This window comes from Mus musculus, chromosome 1 (genome assembly GCF_000001635.26).
Source record: "Mus musculus strain C57BL/6J chromosome 1, GRCm38.p6 C57BL/6J".
NCBI lineage: Eukaryota > Metazoa > Chordata > Mammalia > Rodentia > Muridae > Mus > Mus musculus.
The window spans coordinates 154967352-154985675 of NC_000067.6; the positions used below are offsets into that span (position 1 = coordinate 154967352).

At 46.4% G+C, this 18324-nt stretch overlaps 1 long non-coding RNA gene across 2 annotated transcripts; it reads right to left on the reverse strand.

The window, feature by feature from the left end:
* Nucleotides 1–1114: 1114 nt before the first annotated feature.
* On the reverse strand, nucleotides 1115–7634 carry Gm30602. Of its 2 annotated transcripts, none has more exons than XR_387491.2 (3): nucleotides 7451–7634; nucleotides 7171–7278; nucleotides 1115–1176 (listed from the first exon to the last, which is right to left on the reverse strand). It is a non-coding gene; the product is annotated as a predicted gene, 30602 (long non-coding RNA). The 2 variants fall into 2 exon arrangements; XR_878617.2 differs by lacking the exon at nucleotides 1115–1176 and adding an exon at nucleotides 6816–6943.
* Between the last annotated feature and the right edge of the window lie 10690 nt (nucleotides 7635–18324).

Here is an 18324-nt window from a genome sequence, read left to right on the forward strand (position 1 = left end):
CTTGGGTATCCTAGGTTTGGGGCTAATATCCACTTATCAGTGAGTACATATTGTGTGAGTTTCTTTGTGAATGTGTTACCTCACTCAGGATGATGCCCTCCAGGTCCATCCATTTGGCTAGGAATTTCATAAATTCATTCTTTTTAATAGCTGAGTAGTACTCCATTGTGTAGATGTACCACATTTTCTGTATCCATTCCTCTGTTGAGGGGCATCTAGGTTCTTTCCAGCTTCTGGCTATTATAAATAAGGCTGCTATGAACATAGTGGAGCATGTGTCCTTCTTACCAGTTGGGGCATCTTCTGGATATATGCCCAGGAGAGGTATTGCTGGATCCTCCGGTAGTACTATGTCCAATTTTCTGAGGAACCGCCAGACTGATTTCCAGAGTGGTTGTACAAGCCTGCACTCCCACCAACAATGGAGGAGTGTTCCTCTTTCTCCACATCCACGCCAGCATCTGCTGTCACCTGAATTTTTGATCTTAGCCATTCTGACTGGTGTGAGATGGGATCTCAGGGTTGTTTTGATTTGCATTTCCCTGATGATTAAGGATGTTGAACATTTTTTCAGGTGCTTCTCTGCCATTCGGTATTCCTCAGGTGAGAATTCTTTGTTCAGTTCTGAGCCCCATTTTTTAATGGGGTTATTTGATTTTCTGAAGTCCACCTTCTTGAGTTCTTTATATATGTTGGATATTAGTCCCCTATCTGATTTAGGATAGGTAAAGATCCTTTCCCAATCTGTTGGTGGTCTTTTTGTCTTATTGACGGTGTCTTTTGCCTTGCAGAAACTTTGGAGTTTCATTAGGTCCCATTTGTCAATTCTCGATCTTACAGCACAAGCCATTGCTGTTCTGTTCAGGAATTTTTCCCCTGTGCCCATATCTTCAAGGATTTTCCCCACTTTCTCCTCTATAAGTTTCAGTGTCTCTGGTTTTATGTGAAGATCCTTGATCCACTTAGATTTGACCTTAGTACAAGGAGATAAGTATGGATCGATTCGCATTCTTCTACACGATAACAACCAGTTGTGCCAGCACCAATTGTTGAAAATGCTGTCTTTCTTCCACTGGATGGTTTTAGCTCCCTTGTCGAAGATCAAGTGACCATAGGTGTGTGGGTTCATTTCTGGGTCTTCCACAAAAGAGCTTCTTGTCCACCTTGCTGCTTTACCTGTTTGCAAAATTTTAAAATGTTCTTAAATGTCTTAAACAATTTACTCAATTGTAATTTACACGTATTTGATCTAGCTGTAACAGTACAATAACACGCTGCATTTTGGGGCAAAGCAGAGGCTAACTAACTTTATCTGAGCCCCATGATGATAAATGGTCACTCTGTCACTTTAATCCTGGGCTGTATAATACCACCATCCACTATCTTAACCATTTCCTTAGCCCTTCTCAAAAGTGGAGAACACGAGAAGTTCACAACTGAAAGCTGAGTGCTTGTGTGTTATTCCCAGAACACTTGGCAAGAATGGGAACTATTCTGCTCACAAATCCCTTCTTCCTAAATCCCTCAGATCAGAACGGCATCTAAGCAACAAGCCCGTCCCAGCTAGCTCATACAACACATGGTCTTCCTCAGACTTCCAAGTGCCAAGTGGCCAAGATGGTACCCTCTGCATGTCATCTCTATTTAGTCCCCAGTTTCTCTCCCTGCTCTGTCCTGCCCTGCCTCAGAAGGTCTGCTTCCACAGGCTCCTATCCTAGGGTTCTCTTGTTTAGCTAACACCCAGGAGGATAGAAGACAAGAGTGAGAAGATAAGTATTTCTTTTGTTCCTCCCATGGCTCTCCACATTCTGAGCTGTGGACACTTTTTTTTCTATGAACACAGCCTCTAAGTGGTAACTCCTTCTCCAAACCCCAGCTCTCTGGGAGCTTGAATCTCATCACCCCCTTCCCTTGGCTCTAATGTCCTCATGGGGTAATAGCTTCCAGATCTTACTTATTCAACCTGCATCGCAGTTACATGTGAGTGTCCCTATTCTAAAACATAAACGGCATGTTTTCTCAAACCTTCCAGTTCTTCTACCTGTATGAACTGAGCCTGTTTTTAAATGGTGATTAGAGAGAGTGAGTGTGACCTAAGTTTCCCTGACTGTGGCTGAGATGGAAGTGAGCCACTGGAGAGCAAGCTTGTCTGGCACAGGCTTTCATACATTCCTTGGGTATAGGCTTCTTATCCTCTACTTCTGAAGTTACACAGGGAGATACAAGCATCTAGTAGAGATGATACAGTAAAAAGTAAGTGCTTCTCTGCCCCACTGACGTTATCACATGTGGGGATTTGCAGGCTGGTATCCAGTCAAGCTGAGGTCTGAACCTCGATGGTCATAATTCACCTACATGACACAGTAGGCATTCCCTCATGCTACTGGAACTCTGGCCCCTGCCTAAGGTACCATCTCCCACAGCCCCCACAAGAGAAGCATGGTCAGTAGTCATGTAAGCAATGGCCCAAGCTTCTGACCTTCAGGCTAAACTCCCCAGTTACCTAGCAACAGTGAAGACCATTAAAAGGGCTGCTCAGCCCCCACCTCCCTCTCTTACCCTCTTACTCCTTTGTTCCTTTACTTCTCTCTCTTCTCTGTCCTCTTCCCTTTCTCTTTGTCTTCTTCTTTCCTCTCCTTTCCTCCCTCTTTCTCTCTCTTTCTCTCTAACCTCTCCTTCTCCTTCTCCTCCTCCTCCTCCGCCTTCTCTCTCTCTCTCTCTCTCTCTCTAACTTCTCTCTTTTCCCTTCATTTCTATAATAAAGCTCTTAAACCATAGAGAGTCTCTGCTCCATCAAGACCCACCGCACACTCTGGTCAGTGTTGGGAACTTCTTCCCCTATTCCCTCTCTCCTACAACCCTGGGGCTTTAGCAAGGTAGCTCCAGGGTCCCCAGTCAGGGGCTATCCCTTTTCCACCCACCCCCACCCCCACTGCGTGGGTCAGGCATGCTCACCCGGGGCCGAGTGGAAAAGTGTCTGGCAGCTCTGCCTGCATCCACCTGCCCAGAGCACAGGAACTCTGGCTGAACATTAGGCCCCTTTTCCTTCCCCTTCTTCCCCAGGGCCTCCCCAGCCCCCCTTATTTTGTTCCCAACAATCATAGAGGGCTGAAGTGCCACCATTCTTACATACATACATACATACATACATACATACATACATACATACATACATACATATATGCAAGCAAACACTGCTTCTCTCCCTCCAGACAAGCGAGACTACCCACCAGCCAGCACCCTGGTCCACTCATGCCTTAGTCCCATGTCTTGTAGCAGTGATTACTCAAAATCTTTACCTCCAGAAAAGGGCCCTATTTGCTCTTAGACCTATTCCCATTCTGGCCTTGTACTCTATGGTGCTACAGACGACTCATGTCCGTTCCTTTGCTTGCTGACAGGTTCAACTGATGACATCATCAGAGAATGCTGATAGAGGATGAGCAACCAGGATGGTTCTCTTTCTTTATTGCTAAGTCATGAATCAGTCATGGCTCTGTCTTCCCCTTAAGTCCAGGTCCTTCTCAACATTCCTGCCTTCCTCAGTCCCAGCTCACACGAGCAGACTCTCTCACTGGGGAGCCCTGCCTTCCACCTCCTCTCTAGGTCCCTCCAGCCTCAGCAACTTCCCCCTGGGCAGTTCTTTGTACTCCCTGGCCCTCTCGGTTGTCTCTTCAGCTTTCCCATTATCCATGTAATCTAATAGCGCTTCTTGAAAAGCCCAAGGTCTGATTCTGTTTTCATGATGGATGCTGACTGATGAGATTTATAGTGTTCAGTGGGGCACGGCTGTAGACAGACTTTGACTAATAGAATAATCTGTCTAAGATCACAGAGAAGGATCATGGCAGTGTAGACTCAAACCAGTTCCAACCCCAAGCTCCCCAGCCAAGCTATCACACCACATTAGCCGTCTTGGTAGACTCCAGCTCTTGGTATCTTACAGAATTTCTGCTTCCAGCTGGAACCCTGCACCGGAGAGTCGGGCTTTTCATATCTGGAAACTTAGTCAGAGTTTCTTTGCTTCTGTTTGTGTATTTATTTGTATGCAAAATAAATTCCCAATTCAGTTTCTGAACTTCCTTGCTCCTGTATAAAGGCACCTGGAAATCCTCTGAAATCCAAAGAGAATTTACCCCAGTGAGGAAAGATGCTTTCTTAGCCTGTGCACCCCCAAAACACCATGGCTCATTGAGGTTCCACTTTATTGCCTGTCTTGGAACTGGATAACAGCCTCAAGAACCCCACCATAACTGAGTTGGGAATATCACACACACACCTGCCCCAATTCTCTTGCTGGGTGCAAACAATGAGAAACAGTACATTCCAGCTCCCTCTCACATAACTCAACATGGGTGGAGACCTGATAGATAAAACAGAAAGCACTAATGATGTCTTTCTCTAACAAAGGGAGGTTACATAACTGAAAAATCAGACATTATCAATAACAAAGCCATCACAGAGGGTCAGAAACCAGAGGGCCCCACTCTCTGTTCAGGTTCTGATAGGGACAGCAGAACCCACTAACAATGCAATTTCAAGTTATCCAGTGAGACCAGTGTTCCAGCAATGGCAAGATTGAAGGACTCTGAGGAAGAAACTCTGCCAGCCTCCTTGAGAGCTCTGCCACTTCCTTACATACCAGCCTCCTCTGCCTGCCCCAGCTATATTAATACCGCTGGCTCTCAAATAAATAGTTCCACTCAACTCAAAAAGGGCTAATAACATTTGGTTCTCTCACTGCTATGACAAAACAACACAATTTAGGAAATACAGAGAAGGTTTATTTTGGTTTACAGTTCAGTGGGAGCTGGGAGGTCACAGTGACAGGTGTGTGAGGCAGCTGATCATGCTGCACTACAGTCAGGAGGCATCAGCAATGCATGCTGCTCAGTTCACCTTCTCCATCTCATTCAGTCTAGGATCCTGTCTTACACCATGGCCATGGCAATCTGCTAAAGGCAAACTTTTGGGGCTGGCTTACAGTTTCAGAGGTTCAGTCCATCATCATCATGGCAGAAAGCATGGCAGTGCAAAGGCAGACATCGTGCTGGAGTCGCAAAGAGTTCTACATCTTGATCCACGGGCAGTAGAAATGGACTGTCTCCCCACAGACACCCAGGAGAGACTGTCTCACATTGGCCAGACTGGAGCACTTATATGAGACCTCAAAGCCCCGCCTCCACAGTGACATACTTCCTCTAACAAGGCCACACCTCCTCCAATAAGGCCACACCTCCTAATAGTGCCAATCCCCATGGGCCAAGCATATTCAAACCACCACAGTTCCCAATCCATGGAATAGTGCTTGACTCATTTAAGAAGGGTCACCCTACCTCAATTAACTTCATCTAGAAACACCCTCACAGACATACCCAAGAGGTTTGTTTCCAAGGTGATTCTAAATCCCAACAATCATCATAGGGATATAGGACCTGGTGTGTGCATTGCATTTGCTGTATTTTATTGAACAGAGGGAGAACATGAACAAGGACCCTCTCTACCCCTTGACAGTAGCACAGAAACAAATGCTCACCCTTACTCACCAGTCTCATCAAGGGCTAAGCTTTCATCCAAAAGCTGCTTGTATTCTAATGCTAATTTCGCACCCCCAAGACTGGTTGGCCCAGAGATAAGAAAGTCCACACATAGACACTGAGTGACCCTGCCCCCAAGTTATTTCTGATTGGTAAATAAAGATGCCAACAGTCAATAGCTGGGCAGAAGAAACGCAGGTGGAGTTTAGGTTTCAAGGGCTTGGGATTAGAGAGACCATGAGGAAGAAGAAAGTACAAGAGGAAAAGGAGAAGCCACCATGGATTAGATAAGACATAAAAACATGGCCCTGAGGGCTGGCTGATTGGTGTAAGAGCAGCCCAAATGAAACATAGCAAATAGTAAGTAATGACTCAGAGTTATCAGTAGGAAAGGAGACTCTAATAGCATGGAAGGTAGGCAGCTGCCCAGCAATTGTGCTGTTTAAGGCTTATTGTAATTATAAAGGCTGTGTGTGTCTTTTATCCAGGAACTTAAATAGTCTAAGGTGCGGTAGAAACATCGGGCCAGGAATTAAATTATTTCTACAACAGCTCACCTCCAATTCAGTCACCACAGTAACTAGTCCAGAGCAGATGGGTGGCAAGGGATGTGCCCACACACACACAATGTCCTCTACAGACAACAACAACAAAGCTTGGGCACATCAGGCAAGCCTGTGCTACCTACCAGTGTGTCACAAAGCTCTATAGCAAACCCCTGAGGACCTAATGAAGGCTCCTGCTGGACCCTGTCCCTAGACATCTGATTCTGTAGTCTGGAGTGGAGCTTGAGGTCATCAACAGGCTGGCCCCACAGTCTGACCCAGTAGTGAACTTGGGCTAACCACCAACGAACTTCTCCATGAAGGCCAACCAGGAAGCCCTCTGTCAGTGATATGAAATTCCTTACCCACAGCTCTGGGCCCTAGTTTCCAATTCTGCTTCCACATAAGTGAGAAAGCACTTCCTAGACTGGAGACAGGTTGGACTGAAGGACCCAGACAGAGTCAGATCCTGTTGTTTTCTCAGGCTCTTAGAGGCTGCAACTGGCCAGCCTGTGTCCTCCCTTCTGCTCTTCCTCTTAGCACTTGTGACCACTCATTTTCTTGCAGCTTGACTGTTTCTTTGGAATAAAGCAAGAGTATCAGAGCACTTGAGCCTGGTGATTCTAAAGTCACACTTGCCTCTAGCTCAGGATGCTACCAAGATGAAACCCACAGCCCCACTGGACTTCTGTTAGTTTCTCGTCATTGTGAGCATATAGCAGACAAGAACAAATTGAGGCAAGGAGGTTTTACTTCTGCCCTTGGTTTCAAAGGGTTTCAGTCCACAGTTTCATGGCCCCATGCTTTGGGGCAAAGCATCAGGGCAGAGGGAGTATTCAATGGAGGACCTTCCTTACGTCCCTGTGGGCAGGAAGCAAAAGGAAAAGAAGCAACTGGAAACCCATTACAACCTTCCAAGGCCTGCCCCAGTCCCCTCCTACTTCCCCCAGCTAAACCTGACCTCCCTTCATAGTTCCCACAGTCTTCCAAAAATGACACCATGAGCTGGGAACTTAGCATTCTAAGCAGGAGCCTGTGGGAGAGATTTTGCTTTAAAGCCATAATACATGGCTCACAGAAGCACTTACGTGGTTTCATCCTCAGCTGCCGTCCATCCCAGCTCCAACCACAGCTCGTAGCTGCTCCTCTGTTCCCACTTCTGCACACGGTCTATTCACAATGCAGCCTGAGTGATTCTGTTGAACACACAGCAGACCAGCCCTCAATCTAAAGCCCTCTGGGACATCCAGGCTTTCGCCCCTGAAGGAGTGTCCTGATTCACTCAGATGATCCCTTCTAAAAGAGTTGGAGGCTGAAGGAGGCAGAGACATCCTAAGCAACAGACACATCACTGGCTCAAATACTCACATTGGCAGGGAAGCAAACAGCCTCTGGGAGGTGACAACTGATCCACACTAACATGCTCTTGACAGGAGAAAAGAATGCAGTGATCCATGAGGCCCTGAAAAATCAAGAAGGGTCCCAGAGAACCCCCAATAAGACATGTACTGCATTTCTGACCGTTCCAACTGTAATATTATACATTTGAATTGGGTCATGCACTATCTTTGTGGCTCCTCGTTACAGCTGCAATGGAAGAAGAATGTTTTACTCAACCCCGTGTGTTTATTGTAGTATTTGACTTGTTTATTAGCAGCTGACAAGCAACACCCATGTTCTTCTATATTATACCCTCCAAATTCACCACAGTGGGAGAGGTTTCCTATGCCCCACCTAGTACCAGGAATGGTGCCCTCACTGCCAACTGACAGAATGATCCAGTTCCAGCCATTACTTTGTTACCTACTTTTATGGAATGTTCCTCTTGAGACCATCACAAGATGGATGAACCTAGAAGCAGACTAGGAGACAGAGTTTACTATCTAGAAAGCTTATTAGGGAGTGATCAACAGTTAGAGAGAGAGAAAGAGACTGGGGAGAGAGAGAATGGATGTAGGGGTCTCTGCAGCCACTTCAGCCAGCAGAGCTACCATCCTCTAGAGGCATGAAGGCAGCTTGATCAGCAGAACTAAGTAGCTGGTGTTGGTGTAAACTTTAGGATTCTGACCCCAGGTAGTTTATTTTAGACAAATTGAAGCACGGAATGATTTGGTGAAAACTTTCCTGTTGATAATGAACTCAGTCCCACATGCACAATAAAGAATATATAAATTTCCTTGACTAACAAAGTAAGCTAAATAAAGTTTAGACATGACTATTTCCAAACTCTTTGTAAAGTACAGACAATGCTTTCATAAAGATAGGTTCCACAGATTGACTGAGAATAACAAGCTTCCAATAAGAGTCTGGGAGAGGATCGGATGTGGTCTCCTGCCACACAAATATCACAGTCACCAGGTTTGTTAACTATGCCTGCTCCCCGCTTTCTGGATGAAAAACAGGTTATGCATCCTTTCCTTTGAGGGAATGATACTATGTGGTTAGCATTTCAGGCCCCTAGTGCTTATCTGTGAGCCCAAGGGCCTCCACAGCCTCCTACAAATAGAGCCACATGGCAAGGCTGACAGTTCAGCCAAGCCTACCGGAAGCTACAGAATTAGATGACCTATCAGAACTGTTCCACCTGTGAGATGACTCGGCAGGTTAAGGCCCTTGCAGCTATGCCTGGTGATTGAGTTCAATCCTGGTCCTGTGTGCTAAAAGAAGAGAACTGACTTTCATGAATTGTCCCCTAACCTCCATTGCTCTGTGGTACATACAAACACATACGTTATAGATTCACACACACATTATATACACACATGCATGCATACAACATACATCATTGTACATACATACACATGCACACAAACACCATATAAACACACATGCATTATACATACATACACGTACACACAAACACAAAGTAAATAACTAAAAATAAATAACCAAATAAATGTAATTTTTAACTCACACAATATGTACTCACTGATAAGTGGATATTAGCCCAAAACCTAGGATACCCAAGATATAAGATACAATTTGCTAAACACATGAAACTCAAGAAGAATGAAGACTGAAGTGTGGACACTATGCCCCTCCTTAGAATTGGGAACAAAACACCCATGGAAGGAGTTACAGAGACAAAGTTTGGAGCTGAGACGAAAGGATGGACCATCTAGAGACTGCCATATCCAGGGATCCACCCCATAATCAGCTTCCAAACGCTGACACCATTGCATACACTAGCAAGATTTTATCGAAAGGACCCAGATGTAGCTGTCTCTTGTGAGACTATGCCGGGGCCTAGCAAACACAGAAGTGGATGCTCACAGTCAGCTATTGGATGGATCACAGGGCTCCCAATGGAGGAGCTAGAGAAAGTACCCAAGGAGCCAAAGGGATCTGCAACCCTATAGGTGGAACAACATTATGAACTAACCAGTACCCCGGAGCTCTTGACTCTAGCTGCATATGTATCAAAAGATGGCCTAGTCGGCCATCACTGGAAAGAGAGGCCCATTGGACACGCAAACTGTATATGCCCCAGTACAGGAGAATGCCAGGGCCAAAAAAATGGGAATGGGTGGGTAGGGAAGTGGGGGGGGGGGGGTATGGGGGACTTTTGGGATAGCATTGGAAATGTAATTGAGGAAAATATGTAATAAAAATATTTTTAAAAAATTTAAAGGATAGAATTTAAAGGATAGAATTTCTTTCTGTACTGTTGTTATAAAATCCCTGACAAATATAAGTGAAGGAAGGAAGATCTCACCCAGGCTCTAAGTTCAAGGGGATTTCGTGTGTCATGTGTCATGGGGAAGGCAGGGCAGCTGAAGCATATGGTGGATGCCCTGTCACATTGCTTCAAATTAGGACGCAGGGGGAAGTATGTGGTCATGCTTCGCTCACCGCATTTTCCTTCAGCCTAAGACCCCAGACCAAATGATCATAAACTACAAAGCCATATTCAAAGTGGGTCTCCCCTCTCCAGTTAAGCCTCTCTGGAAATGCTCCCACAGACTCCTCACATTAAGTCTCCTTGATGGTTCCAAATTCCGTCAAGTTGACCGAAAACAATCACTACAGTGATGAAGGAGAGTGAATGAAATAAAGCTCTCACCTCCTCAGGAAGTCACTCAACAGGGTAAAAAACAGAGTGAATGGCTAAATGAGGTTTGGGGTATGTGTGTCTGTGTGTGTCTGTGTGTGTGTGTGTGTGTGTGTGTGTGTGTGTGTGTGTGTGTGTGTGTGTGTGTGTGTGTTACTACAACAAAAATAAATGCTTAAGGTCTAAAAGCGTTAGAAATGCTGAGTAGAGAGCCATGTAATGCTTATGCTTCCCCAGATGTTAAAGAGTAAAGCTAATGTGGGGACAGGCAAAGCTTTTGACCTCCTCTCTCAGTGACCCCTGAGCTCAGGATTCTCAAAGAATGATCAGGGACTCGTGTAAATGGGGATGCCTAGGGAATGTGTGTTACACACTGAGGTCTAGGCACCACGTTGCCAGCAGCTCGGAGCACGGACTGCTGTTGCTGTACAAGCTCCTACTCAAAACTCCACTCCAGCCAAGACTGCCTGTGCACTTTTTTTTCTGCAAAATCTATGGCACATTCCTCCCTTCAGCTCTTTCCTTTTATCTACAGGAGTCCATCCTGTTCTTTACTGCCCACCTCCCCTCTGCACCTGCCCACCTCCCCTCTGCACCTGCCCACCTCCCCCCCCTCCCCGCCAGCCTCCTGAGATGGATAAGGATAAAACAATGAAGGATTCCAGCCCCAGTCTGCTGAGTGCATCCCTGACTAAACTCTGAATTGTCAGTATCCTTGCTAGCTGCAATTAATGCTAGCTTCCTGGGTTATGCTAGTTGACCAGCTAGTAAGAGGATAAAATTCAGGTGTGTTATCTGTTGAGTTAGGGACTGGAAACAAAAACCCTGTAACGAATGACCTCTACTGGACAGTTCAAAGAACCCTCTGTAATGGAAATGTGTTAGTCTACTATGGCCACAATCATGAGGCCTAAACATAATACAATTATTAGGTAGCCTACAATTAGCTACAGGTAAGTTTCATAGGACCAGAAATCAAACTGTCAGGAGGGCCATCCTTACTCTGTAGCCTCTAGGGATACAACACTTGACTCTTCCATCTTTAGTGATTTCTAACATCTGAGGTCTATGGTCCACCACTTCAAGGTCAGCTTCTTCCAACCTCTTCCTGCTCCATCTCCACACCACCTTCCTGTCTGTAGTGGTTTGAATGAAAATGGTCCCCATACTCTCACATGGAGCGGCAGTATGAGGAGGTGTGGCCTAGTTGAAGTGGGTGTGGTCTTGATGGAGTGAGTGTGGCCTTGTTGGAAGAAGTATATCACTGAGGGTGGGCTTTGAGGTTTCAGAAGCCCAAGCAAGACCAGTGTCACTTATTCTTCCTGCTGCCCTCCAATCTGGATGTAGAACTCTCAGCTCCTTCTCCAGCTCCATGTCTGCCTGTGTGCTGCCATGCTTCCCACCATGATGATAAGGGACTCAACCTCTGTTAGTAAGCCAGCCCCAATTAAATGCTTTTCTTTATAAGAATTGTCATGGTCCCCAGATAGAGCTGTCTCTTGTGAGACTATGCCGGGGCCTAGCAAACACAGAAGTGGATGCTCACAGTCAGCTATTGGATGGATCACAGGGCCCCCAATGGAGGAGCTAGAAAAAGTACCCAAGGAGCTAAAGGGATCTGCAATCCTATAGGTGGAACAACAATATGAACTAGCCAGTACCCCCCAGAGCTGGTGACTCTAGCTGCATATGTAGCAGAAGATGGCCTAGTTGGCCATCAGTGGAAAGAGAGGCCCATTGGTCGTGCAAACTGTATATGCCTCAGTACAGGGGAATGACAGGGCCAAGAAGTGGGAGTGGGTGGGTGGGGGAGTGGGTGGGGGAGCATGTGGAGGACTTTTGGGATAGCATTGGAAATGTAAATGAAATAAATACCCAATAAAATTTTAAAAAAAGAATTGTCATGGTCATGGTATCTCTTCACAGCAATAAAACACTTCCTAAGACACCCTGTCTGTATGTGAAATCTCCCTCCACTTTCCTCTATAAAAGAAACTTGTGACGGACACGCCAGGATAATCTCCCCATTTGAAATACTCAATTTCATCATATTGTTACAAAATCTTTCTCCGAACACATAATGACACACATGTAAAAGATATCATGACAAAGCTCATCTATTAAAGAAAGAAAGAAAGAAAGAAAGAAAGAAAGAAAGAAAGAAAGAAAGAAAGAAAGAAAGAAAGAAAGAAAAGAAGAAGAAGAAGAAGAAGAAGAAGAAGAAGAAGAAGAAGAAGAAGAGGAAGATGAGGAGGAGGAGGAGGAGGAAGAAGAAGATCTTTCTAAAAATAGTAAAACATGTATTGGCTCCATAGGGAAGAAGCCAGTATCTTTAAGGCATATTATTCAGCCTTCTCTGGAAAATATCTGCATTCACAGAATTGCCTACCAGCATGGCCCCAGATCACCTGCTCAAACTCCTCACATGGATTTGCCTGTCTGGAAACTGTGGTTCCAATGCAGGCTGCATAGGCTGGTCACCTTGGGGAGTGTGATGAAACTGCCTTGCTCCTTCCCTACTCCCATGCATCCTACTTTCTTAGGAAAAGTCCTGCCATGGGCAGATATATAACCTGCCAAGTGAGTCTCACTTGTTTAGCCAGGCTGGATCATGGCATGGAAGACCGTGAGGAGCAGGGAGCTCAGTATCTGTGCTAATTGATCCCACAGCCTCTGACAACTGGAAACAGAATGGTCTAGGCCGGCAGGTGGGCGGGTCCAGGCTGTCTGGTGGGCGGGTCCAGGCTAGCAGGTAGGAGCAGGCAGAAGAGCTTAGTCCTCTCTTCTCATACCTGTCAGTCCAACAGCTTCCGGGTCCTTGACTCAGATGCCTGGGTTTGAATCAAACAGAAAACCATTCAAATGTGGAAGCTGAGTGATTCCTTGACTAAAGGTCCCCAAGCCCCCTGAGGACAAATTGTTTTATGGGGTCTTGTGCTAGCCAGAGAGGGATGTTTGAGAGGGAAGGTAAATGGTAGGGTTTATCTTATGTTCTTACATACTCTGAAACACGTGCTTCTTGAGCTACCAGGGGTAGGGATTTTAGAATTGCACGTACAGTGGTCTGAACATCCAACATAGCTGCTGACGAGAGAGGGCTGCTGCTGTTTTTGGTCCTTACATTCCCTTTTCATGTAGAAGGGAGTGGGGTCAGCACCTTCCCTCTTGGTGTCCTCTTAGGCCTGCTTGTCTACCACAGAGTCTAGTGAGACGGAAATTACAAGATTACAATAAATAGATGTCAGGCACAATGACCTTCCTCTCTTCCATCCCTTCATAATGGAGCTGAAATCTTTTGAGTCTCCCAGCACAGATCTAATTACTGCACTTCCAACGTGGGGAGGGGAAAGAGGAAACAAGACAAGCGGGACACCTGGGGCAGGAGGATTATTGAAGAGCACAACATTAATTTTTTAAACCCATTGTGTTCTTTCTAGGAAATGAGACTGGCTCAGATCTCTTATCGAGTACACTCCAGAATAGCTCTGCCCATCCCATTCTCTTAGGTAGAAGAACATTTACATGCACGGTCACACACAAACGACCATGCACACAAACCCGGCTCCTGAGGCTGACTCGAACAGGGCGGTCTACCTGGGACCACACCGCTGTCCATCTGGAGGAGAAAGACTGTGTTGGAGACAAAGCCAGCAAGCAGCTAAGGAGGGTACAGCCGGGTGACCCATACCACGCTCTGTCTCCAAAGGCATGCATTTCTTCACTCAATAGCAGCATGATACTCACCTAGAATATAAGCCAACTGCCCAGATCGCCCTGAAGCTATGGCACAGTTCTCTGGGAACAGGACCAGAGTTGGGCACTGAAAAACTCAGTGACTTCTGGAACCTGGCAGCAACTGACTGCCTGACATTTTGGAGCCAAAGGTCACACTGGGGCCCATTTCCTACATGACAGCTGTTTCTCCCTCTCACATACAACAGAGACATGTGATGAAGGGCCAAGAGACAACAGAGTGGGTATGTTTCCTATGAAGAATCGCGTGCTTAACCCCCCTCTACCTCCTCAGACTCTCATCACCCGGCATGCCATCAGCAGTGCCCAGGAGCAAGATAGACGTGTGCACAGAGGCCTGAAAGAGACGAGGACTGGAGAAATGGGAGTCTTTTCTCAAAGTAGCTTTATAACTTGGAACAAGTGAGGTCACCTCCCTGAGACTCAGAATCTTCATCTGCAATGTAAAAGATGAAATCAGACCCTAAATCCCTCGTAAGGTAAGGCTTAGCCAACTATCTTTCTTCGTTTTTCTCTTTCTCCAGCACACACTTAGTTGGTTTTTCTGTTGATTCTTAAAGTACTTCTGCATTTGCTGCTGTCATCAGTGGGTGCTGTTTGCATCCACGGAAACTAAGTAATTATGGTTTCCATGCCGATGTGGAGTGATCCATGCCTGGTGAGCTCACTCGGGCATCTGGAGACTCAGGCCCTCTCTGGATCGGTTGTTGGATTCTTCAGCCGGGCAGCTCTGTTCCTGTCTCTCAGCCCCATCCTCCCACTCTTGGCAGCCAGCAAGATACCTTAAGCATGTTGTCCCCAGGGAGACTGCAAGAGGTTAAGCATAAATACGCAAGCCCCTGGGGTCCAGGCTGGAAACTACACTGCTACTCCTGACTTATGTTGCTACCCAGAGCAAGAAGCATGACCAAATTCAGAAAATGGGGAAATAAAACATGTAAGGAGAGTGGTCCGGACAGAGGGGACAGAGGGCATTTTTCTACTGCAGCTGATTGTCCTGGCTTGGGTGGGGTCATTAGAGTAGCCAATGGTCTATCCTTCTAGTCCACAATCCTAGACCTGAAGATGGTTTCAGTGGCATCCACAGTGTCCTGAGTACATATAGGCTCTATCTCCCCTGGGAAAGAACTGTGGGCTCCAGAGCCTGGCCATCAGTACCTCCTCTAATGCCACAACCTTAGGGCTCCCTGGGGACCAGAACCAAGTCCCTCTTGATGGAACAAGCAGAAGACCCTGTAAGGAGCAGACCCTTTGACAGCTCTCCATGCTGAAAAGGAGGAAGGGAGGGGGAAGTGAAGAAGAAGGAAGAAGAGGAGGCTCCTGAAAGTAAGAGGGGAGGGGGAAGCCAAGAGGTAGCAGTCCGTCTCTAGAGAGCTGCAAAGCTGACCCAAACCTCTAGTTTATTGGGAAGAACCAAGTTGTACCAAGGTCATGCCACTATTAGCCAGGAACTCCGGTGACTCATTTCATCTCTCCAAAGTGTGTTTCATTGTTTGAGAACTAGAGCAAATATTCTCAGAGACTGGAATTAATTCATCTACATGGGCTTTGCCAGTACTAATCATTCATTGAAGATGGGTGATATCTCCCACCTTTATCCTCAGATGTCATTGTCTATCCCGGAAGTGGGGACCAGAAGGGACATCTCCTGCTTCCCATGCTCTTCCCAGAATTGCCGCCTCCACAGAAGCCCAGTGTAGCCCGTGGCCTTGTCTCAAGCCTACATTGCCGCTATCGAGTCCATAAGAGGCTGCTCCACCCTCTGTCAGGTTAGCCTTGCCATCGATGACTCTTGGCTCGACTCTTCTGGTCTGTCCCAGCAGGCTGGCTTCTCTCACCCACATTAAAGGTCAGCTCTTGGATTGGCATTATGGCTGAGCAGCTGGAAAGGCCTTGGATGCTGATTTCCTTTTCTCTAGCTAGATCATTCTTTTATCCACCAACTCCCAAGTGAGAAGCCAGGCGCAATGCTAGTCTGTTCCCTGTCACCTCGAACAATAGCATCTTTTAACATTTCATCTGGACTCATCTCCCTGAGAAGACAAATCACCAAATCCATTCCCTCTGTCTGGCAAATGCTTGGAGGTCCCGGGGAAAGATGGACTGTGGGAGTCTTCCAAAGAGCTTTTCCTCAGTCATTGTCACCAGCCCCCTGGTGGCCTTCTTACACCCTATGACAAAGGCTAGGGTGGAGAGTGAGAGGAAGTTCTGTCTGTGAGTCTAAGCACCTGGGGCAGGGCCAAGCACAAAGAAGCAGCCACCAGCCTGCTGGCCAGGCCAGCTGTCCGAAGGTGGCCTCCAGCCAAGGCCTCGCGCACCCTCTTTGGCCTTCTAGCTGACACTTGTGTTTATTGAGCTGCTGCCGTATGATAAGCCAGGATGAGGCTGGAGGAGCATATCAGAGAGTAAACCGGACAGGTTCCTGCCTCACGGAATCTGCACCTAGTAGAGAATACAGATCACAACAGTAACTGATAAAATTATTTGAAACTTTGTAACCTTCCGTCCAGAGTGTAAGTACATTGTTGTTGCGCAGTCCGGGCACAAGGGCCTCCCTGTGACCAGTGATTGAAAACTCTCTTTTGCCGGGTCAAGAGTTCATTAGATGCTAACAGGATGAAGAACTAGAGAAACAGCAGGCAGAGAGAGAGGCAGAATGTGCAAAGACCCCGAGATAGGAAGCACCTAGCAGAAGCAAGCTCTTCTCTCCTAGAAAGAGCAAGAACAGCCTACCCACATGGTCAGTCACGGAGGAACATGGGTTTCTACTCACTGAAGATCTTAAGCAGGTCGCTGATTCTAAGCAGGTAGCTGATGCTGCTAATGTTGAATGGCAATCAGTGTGGACAAAATAAAGATAAACACTTAAGACAACTCAAGAGTTTTCAAGTAACCGGAAGCAAAGGCTTCCTGACATACAGGGACAGCAGGACCATACTGCTAAAGAAAATGTCCGCTTTCTCTAAACAACTTTGGACTCAGACTAACGTCTACATAAAATGGTTTGTAATTGCCTTACCTTGGAATGGTGTCTAATTCCAGTTCCCAGATGCAGTGTTTCAGCCAGATTTTCCAATTATGCACAGCAGAGACAATAGCCACTCACTCTGCCTTTTTTAATTAAATAGGTAGTAAATGTTCAAAACTTTGAAAACCCTGTAGGCATTATTAATCAAATAAGCCAATGAACTTCTGGTGAATCACTCCTATGGGCTATGTGCGATGGGAAAGCGTTGGTAACTGGGGATGTAGCTCAGTGGTAGAGCCCATGAGACTATATCTCTAGCAGCCCAGGATAGGAAAGTTCTTAGAAAAACAAACTCTGTCCTTAGGGGGCCTGTAGTGTGATTGGGGGGGGGGGGGTGAGACAAAATATAGAGAAAGGTAAGCCCCATTTCCTGGATGGAAGTATCCAAAGTTGCATGTAGATGCTGCTAATAGGTTCTAAAGAAAATGCCAGCCAGGTACAGTGCTTACCAGTAATTCTAGCATTCAGAAGGCTGAATGGATGAGAGAGAAGGCTCAAGGCCATCCTGGATGATGTAGGGAGGCCCTGTAGGAGAGAAAGAGAGAGAAAAAAGAAAGAAGGGATACCTGGACAGAAAAACTTCAGGCATGGCTGGCTGTGTCCCACACTTTAGGACACACACCGACAGGATTGTCAAGGACAAAGCCACCAATCTTTTAAAGGAGAGGGTATGTGTGGGGGTCCTAGACATGTCCCCACACAGCCTATGATTGCTAGGACTCATCTGTACATTAAAATTTACCTATGAAGTGGAGACACTTTTTTTCTTTTTATTTATGTTTTTATTTTTTCACTTTATATCCAGCTCACTGCCTCCCTCCTGGTCACCCCCTCCTACAATCCTTTTCTCTATGTCCCTCCCCTTCTTCTCTGGCACACCAAGTCAGGCGCATCCTCCCCCACTGAGGTCAGACAAGGTAGCCCAGCTGGAAGAACATCTCCCACAGACAAGCTTTTGGGATAGGCACTGAAGCTGCACATCTACTACATATATGCAGGGAGGCCTAGGTTCAGCCCAGGTATGATGGTTCAGTCTCTGAGAGCACAAAGGGTCCAGGTTAGTTGACTATGTTGGTCTTCCTAGAAGACTGCTAGAGTTCCTAGCAAAGACATTTTTTGTGTTTTGTGTTTAGTTAAAAAAAAAAACAGCTACTAATTAAAAATTAGGGGTGTACTGGCTGGTTTTGTATGTCAACTTGACACAAGCTGGAGTTATCACAGAGAAAGGAGCTTCAGTTGGGGAAATGCCTCCATGAGATCCAGTTGTGGGGCATTTTCTCACTTAGTAATCAAGGGGGGAAGGCCCCTTGTGGGTGGGACCATCTCTGGGCTGGTAGTCTTGGGTTCTATAAGAGAGCAGGCTGAGCAAGCCAGTAAAGAACATCCCTCCATGGCCTCTGCATCAGCTCC